We start from the raw sequence: 10,250 nt of genomic DNA, 5'->3' as shown, positions 1-10,250 counted from the left end.
ATGTGAACACACATACGTATTGCAAAAATTCAATATTAGGTCTACATATAATACGAATAATGTTATGTGTTTATTAATCAGATAATTTGTTATGGCATAAAGTAATTTTCGTTTCCTTCGTCATGAAATATAATTTATTGCTTATGAAACCTCCGTTTTTTTAATGAAATGATTTTCATAGTATAAAATAGTGATAGATGAGAGCAGTGTTTGAGAAATTTATTTAAAATAGTCCTGAATGTGCTTATGGTGTTTGATTCCTTGATTGCAATATACTCAGACGGACAAAATATGAAAACGAGTACAGTAGCAGATGGTTTTTATTTGCGAGCATAAGATTTTATAATGAATGCCGTAAGAAGAGTCAGGAGGATCAAAATTTGGAGTTGCTAAAATAAGCTAAAGAAACATGAATCGAGTAGGAAAAACTGGCTACCGCGTGGATTTGCAAGCAGGTGGATAAATCAAGATGCTTGGCATAGAAATATTACGTTTTGAGCAGAATAGCGATATGTCAGCTTATATGCAATTCGTTGAGAACTGTTTTGGTCGCTAGTTCTAAATCGCAAATCTTTGTTCGAGGAAAAGAATAATTACAATCTGGCAGATTTCAACTTGCATTTCTTCTTAAAATATGCTAAAACGATTAATGCTGAGATGTATTGCAACAATGAGATGAAAATTTGATACTTTGATACTTGGACGGTATACGAGCCTGCAGCAGTTCCCTACTCTTGCGAGGTATTGAAAGAGTCATATTAGGGCTTGGCTTGTGATGCTGCCGTAAAGAATATTCCCCAAAACAGGTATGTATCTAAAGGGGAGAGAACAGATTGAAGCGCTTTGCTTCTAAAACTAAACACTGGGTAAAAGTCTGGAGACTGATCGGTGTCGATGCTGGTAGTCTCTCAGAATACATGCACTTGCAGAGACACAATATCAAACTGAATAGTAAAAGCACTAGCAAAGTCCTCTTTCTCATTTGTCATCCTGATTGTTCAGTGCAGTACGCAGAGATGACACATATCGTAAACAGCTGGCCTAGATTGAATATATATAGATTCGAGATAATGTGTGTTGATACATTGATGAAAAAACGAATTGTCGCAGTACCAGGTAAACAGGTGAGATCCGAACACTCAGGCGGCGTTTGAATACTATTCGGATAAAGTCCGCATCCAGCAACTATCTTAAGTTGAACCCTCCCTGGGCCCCACGAGAACCGCAGCGGGAGTTTAATTTATAACGCTAAAACGCCATAGTACAGTGCCATACTGGGGCTACAGGCATTACACATTTCCCACATACGACAATGTGAGTCCCAATACCAAAACGCAGGCGCAAAGCAAATTTAGCAGACTTATTTATACGTGATGTACATGTTTATACAAGACGACGTCTGTTCAAATTTTGCGCTACGCTAATAGATTTGGCGATAGTAGCGCCACTATGAACATGTAAATCAGGTTTGTTTGAAATATACGCTGTGACGTTCGTGAATGTTATTTCACTCATCTACATCGTGAATTTGTTATTTGGGTCGTGCCTCAAAATTTCCTTCTCCATCTCTGTCTCTCCTTAAAACTTCGCTGATGCTTTTCACATCCACCAGGTCCGTTTGGGATTCATTAATGAACTGGTAAGAGCAGGATAAGAAATCTCTTGCTTTAGAGCAGTATGAGATTGGATGTAGTGAAGTTATGTGGGTCAAGAACTGTCATAACACACTAGAATTACGGGAACGGTCATTTTGACAGCATTTTCCTTTCAAATTTGGCCGGATATTTTTAAATCTTTGCTTATAACAATGATATTCTTTTGACGATTTCTAAAAACCAACGAATGTTACATGATATTTTTTTATTCATTTTAAGTTATTATTTCTTACAATATAATTGTTTATAGCTAGAATTAAGTCTATCGGTCATTTTGAGTGTATCCAGAAAATTATTGATTTCTCAATATTTTTATGATATTTTTAGCTATTTCCGGTTTGTGGATAGACAAACAAGTGCATTTTGGTACACTGTAAAAAATTTCAATTCAATGTTACACCATTTAATGGTTCGGTATAAGAGACATTATCAAAACATGGTTCACTTTATTTTGTGGTTACCCTACAACTTGGCGAAACCACCAAAGTTAGTGCAATTTGCAGATAATCAAATAAAAGCATTCAGCGCATGCCTAATCTCCGTGATTACATGTTTTTGAGTTTAATGGCGGCGGTTTGCATACGTTAACGGATAGTCGATGTGGTGTTCGATAATTACAAGGTACGTATATTTTTGGTTTGTTTTCGTTTTGATTTATGTATGTGCATTAAAATTTGAGTATTAAAGACATGTAAGATACAAAATAGTGCTAAAACGCTTTCGTAGTAACTTTTTAATGATTTTGTTGCGGTGAATCACGTTAGTGTTAAAGCCTATTTTCATCATTTGGTTATTACTTCTGCATCTAACCTAGCTGAACAGACCTATAAAAATAGATTTCCGAACATTCCTAGTAACAACATTGTTTATAGCATAATGAGTACTTCTGCATATATTAACATAATGTGTATTTATGTAAAATACATTATATTAATTCTGTAGAAAACAGAATACTACAATACACATTCTGTGTTCGAATTCTTCTATGTTATTCCATGTTCGTATGTATAAATAACTAGCTGGGAATGTAAACAGTGATAGAATAGAAATTATACCCACTATTGGTGATCCTGATCAAATAACGTCTTAATATATTTATTAAATACTCTTTAAAATATTAGAAAATTATATGTGTATTTAATGTATATACTCATCGATTTTAGAATTAATAGTGGAAAAACTTATGCTTTGGAATTTCCTTGAATATTTTTAAAAATTGATTTTTTTTTCCTATAATCTAAACGTTATCTTTTATTTGAATAATTTTAACTTTTCTCTTAATTGTGAAGTCATCCAAAACAACATTTTGTTTCTGAGATACCCATTTTTTATTTCAAATAATGTGTAGAGAGCTATTGTAATTCACCTTTTTCGTAATTACTTTTTAAGTTGTTACGCTTTTAAAATATGTAACTACAAAAAGTTGCATTTCTGAAAATTTCCTATTCCTATTTCTTAGCTAACAGTGCTTTTTGCAATCCTATTTTTATATCAAGGGGTCCCAAAGGAATCCGTTATGGCCCCCTTGCGGGCAAGGAAATTTTATAGGGCGTCAGTGAAGATCTGGGAATTGACAGCGAAATTTACAGTGGCAATTAATCATCATAGTAAAGATTTCATTGATTCCCGAAATGCACATGTATGCTAAATTTCAGAATTTAAAAGTCATATAAGAGTAATATCCCAAAATAAGAGTTGTTACCGAACTAACATTGCCTTTTCCCTCTTCTAAACGTATTATAAGTAGGCTTGAGTCAAGTCAGTAATTTACTATGGGAAACAAGAAACAGGTTGAATCTTTCTGATGGAAGTGATTTTAGATTTAAGCAGTTTATACCAAACGGTTAAAAAATGACATGAATGCAGACATCGCATTAATTATTCACAATTATGTGCAATTAAAATTGAAGTTTTCTGCAGTTAAAATGTGTGATTTTGTTTCTGATAACTTGTTTATACTTGTAAAACTATAAATAATAAAACATAAGTTCAATAAACAATTTTTTAAAGCATTGTTCAAAATTTTAGTTTGCTAGGTTATTTACTTGCGATTGTTTTTATTTTGATTATGCTGCGTGCTATATGTTATAAAGAAAACTGTGAGGAGGTTTCATGAAGAAAACCTTCTTCTAAACTTCTTTTAAAAGGGGTTAATATAAGAAAAAGATTTAGAACCCATGCTATTCACAAGCAAAAATTTCCAAGACTTAGCTTCTCTGTTTTTACCTTCACTAAGCAGAATTATTTTTAAAAACTTTATCGGTATTTTCTGATTATTCACCTCCCCCCCCCCATCAAAAAGTTACAAATTGATTGCTGACTTTGGAGAGAGATGTTTGTTTGGATATCCTTATGTCTAGTTAAAAAATGCATCCTGTGCTGTTTAATTTTTATTTATTTATTTTTTATATAAGACATGCACTCTTCTTTTCACATGCACAGCGATCTGCTTTCACAGAAGAAAGCATCAGAGGATTACAGAAGCTTAACATTTTCAACAACCATGGCATCAAAATCCTAAATTGACTCACAGAAAAAAAAGTGCACATGATGCCTTTAAGTAAGCCTCATTGCGCTGTATGTGTACAGAAAGCTAAGTCTTGGATTTCGCCGATGAAAACTGCAGTATACGGTTAACCGCTACACTAAAACACAGAAATTCCCATAGAAAGGATCATAATCTGTCGTCATACTGATGAAATGACTGAAAAGCCATTTGGGGTTGCCACATAAATGTATTTTGGCAAACTTTAAGGTTTATATCAATAAACATTTTGGTTGCTGGTATAACATGTAATCTAGCTAATTTTCTTAATGTTTTGCATTTATTAAATGTTTAATGTTTTGTAATTGTTATAATTGTGTATTTTTAATAAATATAGCCTTTAGATGTCAAACATATTAATACAATAAGGTGTGTAAATTATATATATGATTTTTTTAAATACCGGGGGACTGTATGCTCTACCAGCACCAAGACGTTTTCATAAGAAGTACATAAACACATTGCAACATAAATAATTTTGACAGCAGGCTGCGTTGTCTTAGCAATACATTTTTGTGCTTCTTGATGGGTTCGGGTGTAGTCAGAAAGTACCCTTTTCTTTTTTTAATAAAATCTTGAATATATCAAAATATGTATTATTCGACCAGCCATATATTTGTTATTCAGGCCCAGTATTTGACAAAAATTGCGTTTTAATGCATCTTTCTTTTTTTATTATGTTTTTGCTTCTTCTATAGTTAGTTATTCATTAAAAGGTAAAACTAACATAATACTACCAGTAGTGGTATGTGTGAGACTGTTTAACACTGGCATTTCGACCGTTTGAATCCGTGCAAACGGATTGCCTACATGTTTGGTTTTCCCCATGTGTAACATGAATGCAATCTAATGTCCCCACGAAAGCACACATACCCTAGTCAGGTAGCAATCAAGTGGCTTGCTGCATCCAAATAACCAATCGAAATTAATATTTAAGTTTTTATTATTAAATTTAATATATTATTATGTTGTTGTTATTTTTATCATATATTGCAATATTACATACTTTTATAACTTATAATAGTAAGACGAGTCATGATACGAAGGTAAGAATTATGAAAGAAAAAATAAATGTCAAATTAATAGTTTAGATAATGCATGATATTATATAGCTATGTATTGTGGTTCTTTTTTATAGGTTTCCAATGATGTTGATATAGAACTGCAAACAGTATATAAAAGGTATCTTTAGAATATTCCCAAGAGTTTCAACCACTGGTTGTGACTGCGTGATTCAAGTCTACCTCGACAAGAAACCCAAGATCCTCCCCCCAGACAGTCTTTGCCTGGAATGCGACATTGCACCGCACGATGAAAACGTACTTAAACATTGCTCTACAATATGAAGACTTGTTGTTCCAAATGATATCCCTTCATGCGTCTCTTTTTAGCTAATGCTAACGCCCTATAAAATCCAATTCAGTAATTGTGTTTTAACATTATTATGATGTGGCATTTGCTTGAACTTCTTAAGCAGAGGGATGTATCCCAAAAATATGCCTGCACTTTTGCGAGAGAATGATAAAAAATGTGCTCGTTAGTAAACAGTTCAGTGGAGTTTCTGCATACGTTTTTTCCACCAAAGTTCATTGTACGTTGTCTTCAAAAAACTCAGGCAGAGATATCGAGATTATTGTGGTCTCTTTTGTGGAACAAACTAATATTTTCTTCCTAAGAGGGAGATTTATCTCACTTGTGTGACATTAACATCAGAACAAGCCCACGAAATTCATCCTGGCAAAGAGAGCAGTCATTACAAGGTGCACCTTCACTGTGCCAGCAAATACTGTCATTGACATTGATATACTGTGCCCACACATGACCACCCGTTCCATTTCCCATACAACCAACAGTGTGAGAAACCATTCATTTAATGTTAAGTACTATGCATGTTTTGTGTCTCTCCTTTATGAACTGCAACAACTCTTTAGATATATAAGACCAAATTGTGAAATAATATTTCTAAATTTCGGTTTCATGACGTTGTTAAATATTTTATATAAATTTCAGAAAACTTTTCACAAATGTATTAAAATGACTACTGCATACATGTGTGCTTTCTGAGATTTATTGGTCGAAATACTCCAGAATATGAACCTGCAAAATGCTTTTTGTTAATATTATAAGTAATTGTAAATATCGCACATGCTTTACAAGTAATGTCTCTTATTTATTTCATGCAATTAATGTTTTCGAGTAGAAAAATATTAATGATGTATATCCTGTTTATATATTATAGACGCCTAATAATGTATGCCAATTATTCAGAAGTACTAGTTATTAAGTTCTGTAAAATAAGTATTAAAATATACATAATCATTTGACAGGTTATATGAATAATAATTTGGCAGGTTATATGAGTAATAATTTGACAGGTTATACGAGTTAAGTTAAATTTCTGAAACAGAATATAAGTGATATAATTTATTAAAGTATGCTTACAGTGCAACATTCAGCATAACATATTTCTTAAGTAATTAATTTTCTTATGTAGCAGTTGCACAAAATTTGTCTATGTTAGATTTAAATGTTCTTCATTAAGGCGTCGTGTTATCTTAATTTTAAACTTATGTTTTTTTCTCTAACTTATTTTATATGAAATGTTTACGTTTCTACATAACGTTACCAAGCGATATGATTAATCATCAGAAATATGGAATTTGCTTTGGAAAAGTTTCTTCATTGTATAGCTACATAAATATTATAATTTATATTTCATAAAACATTTTAATACATCGTAAGTAAAAAATTACACTAAATGAAAAATTAAAAAATCTTTATAATTTAGATGCTTGTGATGAAAAAATTTAAAGTAAAACTTGTTTTTGTGTGGGGAGGGAACAAAGGAACCTTTACAGATCCTGGCAAACACTTCTACAGTCTCTCTAAAATTTAAAGGTAAGTGTCATGAAATATGAATGAAAATAAGAATTATGCATGGGATAATTTTTCTTCATATACTATAATAGTAATCAGCTGAAGATTTGTTAATTACACATTAGACACAATGTATAATTTCAATTTTATTATAAGAAAGAAATTTCTGTTGTGAGTTTATATACTGGAGAGATGTCTGTAGAATAACAAATCAGTATGAGATAAAAGCTGTGATATAGTTGTACTGTTTAAAGACTGTTTGTCGAACAAACTGTAATAAATCGTTATAATTCTGTTAAGTAATGTGGTAATATTAAACAAGAAAGCTGCTAGTTTGCAGATTTTTCACATGAGGATGTAAAAAAAAAAAAAAAAAAAAAAAAAAGATGTATGAAAGTGATGTAACATGAGTATGATAAATATGTTTTTCTAATGGAGGAGCTAAACAACAAAATATAATAATAGCAATAATAATCAGTGCAATTTAATTTACAAGTGAAGGAATATCAAACATGAACTTTTACTAAAATTCAGCTCTTGAAATGAGCGGTTTATTTCAGCTTATTTCTACTGATGTGTAAGGCATTTAATTTTTTAAAAATATGTTTTATATACATGCTAATATATTGCAAGTATTTATTTTAATGATACATATTTTATACTTTCATTCTCTCAAAACTGAATTATATCCTTATACGTATAAACCTGATTGCTATGCTAGCCAAATTATCAATAATTATTGCTTTAGGTATACTGAATTGCATACATTTCTCAGCAGTGATGAATGAAACAAATACCGGGAGAAGGGAACTATACCAGTAATTGAGTAAAAAATACCAGAAAATGGCTAATATAAAAATTTATGCCTGAGCTCTTAAATAACTTTCTATAATTTACAGCTAATGGCTCAAAATAATTAATTAATAGTAAATATAATTATAATTAATGGTTTAAAGTATTCTCAATCCATATTGTAATATAGTCCATTTAACGGATTCCTAATTTTTGGTTCAACCTATTACCAAGTAATGGTTCAGCCAAAGCACCAACTAATGGTTCAATGTTTTACCATCTTTTGGTTGCAACTGTTCCAGTACTATAATTTGGTTAAACCTTGAACCAAATTTTTACCAGTGTAAGGAAGATTGCATATTTTACAGAAGTGAACGGGGAGGAGAGGAGTGGGAATAAAAACATCTGTTTGCAATTTTTGCACGTCACATGTCTGTGAATTTTGCTTGTGTTAGTTTATTTTTCAGTCACACAAAGGTGTGTTACTTCATTTGGAATCTTTTTGGATACTTTTGTTGTTCTGGCCTGTTTATCATGTCGCGTGGAAGCGTTGGTAGAATAGCTCTAAAAAGATGCTGAACGTTTTTGGAAGTCTTTCTTTTGATAAATCTGCTTCAGAAATTTAACCTGATGAAGAGTGTAATACCGAAACTACATCTAGTTTATTCGACGAGGACTGGATTGTTCCAACTGAAACAAGTGAGTCCGATTCTTCTGATGGAGAACCAGTTCACGAAAATGGAAAAGAAAGTAAAAACGTGATCAAGATCCCAAAGACTGCAGACTAATCCATTTGCCCTTTTTTCGGATATATGGAATGTTTTTATAGAAAAATGCTTGAAATGTTATAAACGGGGTGAAAATATAACAGTGGATTAACAATTATTTCCCATGAAGACCCGATGCCGATTTATTTAGTATACGCCTAAAACGCAGGACAAATCCGGCATTACATTTCGGCTTGGTATTGATGTGCATTCAAAATATTTACTGAACGGAATTTCCTATTTGGGAAAAGCAGAAACAATACCAGTTGGAGAAACTGTAGGTGAACATGAAGCTTTTCGCTTGATGGAACCACTGAAATTAGTAAAAGAAATGAGGAATTCAGAGATAAGCTTCTTCGACGAAACAAATTGTTTAAAACGAGAAGTACCTTATTCTTTCAAAAATACGAGGGTTGATATTTGTTCTAGTAAGATTACTAAGCATTTCAATATAACGCTTACGTCTTATCAAGGGAAAAAAAGCAAGAACATCCTGCTCCTGAGTACCATACATTCAACATTAGAAATCGCATTTGATGAAATTATTACACCGATAGTTGTGAATTTTGGCCAGTTCAAGTTTTTCTTTAATATTCTTGATTTGACCGTGATAAATGTATAAATAATTTAGAAGGAAACGATTGAATATTAGAATAATAGCCGTCGGGATTTTATTTTGAATACTGCTGAGGAGCTTCGAAAGATGTACATTTCATCAAAAATTAACAAACTTTCTGTATCTAACGAAAAGAGAATTGATACTTGCGTCAACCCTTCCTGTAAACTTAAACAATGCCAAATAAGTGCATGCAGAGGCAACAAATTTCTATACGTGTCAATACTGTAAAAATATGTTTGTGGAAACTGTTCACGTAAAATTAAAAAAAAAAATAGTAATCTGTATGCACTGCAAAATCGAGTAATGTAAATACTAATATATGTAATTTTCAATACATCTATTTCATATTGAAAATTTTTATGAGACAATTTATTAAATAATAAGAAGTTTAAAAATATCTAGAGTAATTTGTTTTCTCTTTTAGCTCTAATAAAATTCATCTTTAATAAATTTACTCATTTTATTTTGCTCTTTGTTACATTAAATTATCTCTTCGTTGCATGTATTTACTCAATTTACTTTATATACTTATTAATCAAGTATGTTGATTAGAATAAGGCTAGTTGAGTGCCTGCAACCAACCTATCCTCGGCCTAGACAGACTGGACCTAAACCTGAAGCAATTTCGTATGATAGCAGGAGCACGCTTGTAGTTATCTCGCGCACCCTGACTGCAAATTTGTACGTCAGGTCATGTGATTTAACCTGTTCTGCTGCCATTCATGGACAGCATTCAGAGGATTTTTTCCAATAGGATTAAACTGACACTTGTACTACTGTTGTAACCCAAGATACTCTACAGCGTATCGACATTTTGCCTTGACCTATTAAATCATCAAATTTTTCTTCAATCGAAAACGTATGGGACATCATTTGACGACAACTCCAGCGTCATAGCATTAGCTGTCCCTGTGGTGATCGAACATGTGCAACAGGCATGGAACTCCTTCCCACAAACTGACAGTCACCACCTGTTCATGATACAATGCAGCCGC

The 10,250-nt window shown here is 32.2% G+C and overlaps 1 long non-coding RNA gene across 1 annotated transcript; it reads left to right on the top strand.

The window, feature by feature from the left end:
- Nucleotides 1-1,645: 1,645 nt before the first annotated feature.
- Nucleotides 1,646-6,356, top strand: LOC146998472 (uncharacterized). Its single transcript, XR_015039312.1, has 2 exons — nt 1,646-2,276; nt 5,339-6,356. It is a non-coding gene; the product is annotated as an uncharacterized LOC146998472 (long non-coding RNA).
- The last annotated feature ends 3,894 nt before the right edge of the window (nt 6,357-10,250 follow it).

This window comes from Stegodyphus dumicola, chromosome 2 (genome assembly GCF_044657685.1).
Source record: "Stegodyphus dumicola isolate Sdum_Otavi_A_Nest chromosome 2, ASM4465768v1".
NCBI lineage: Eukaryota > Metazoa > Arthropoda > Arachnida > Araneae > Eresidae > Stegodyphus > Stegodyphus dumicola.
This window is presented reverse-complemented; position numbering and strand designations above follow the sequence as displayed.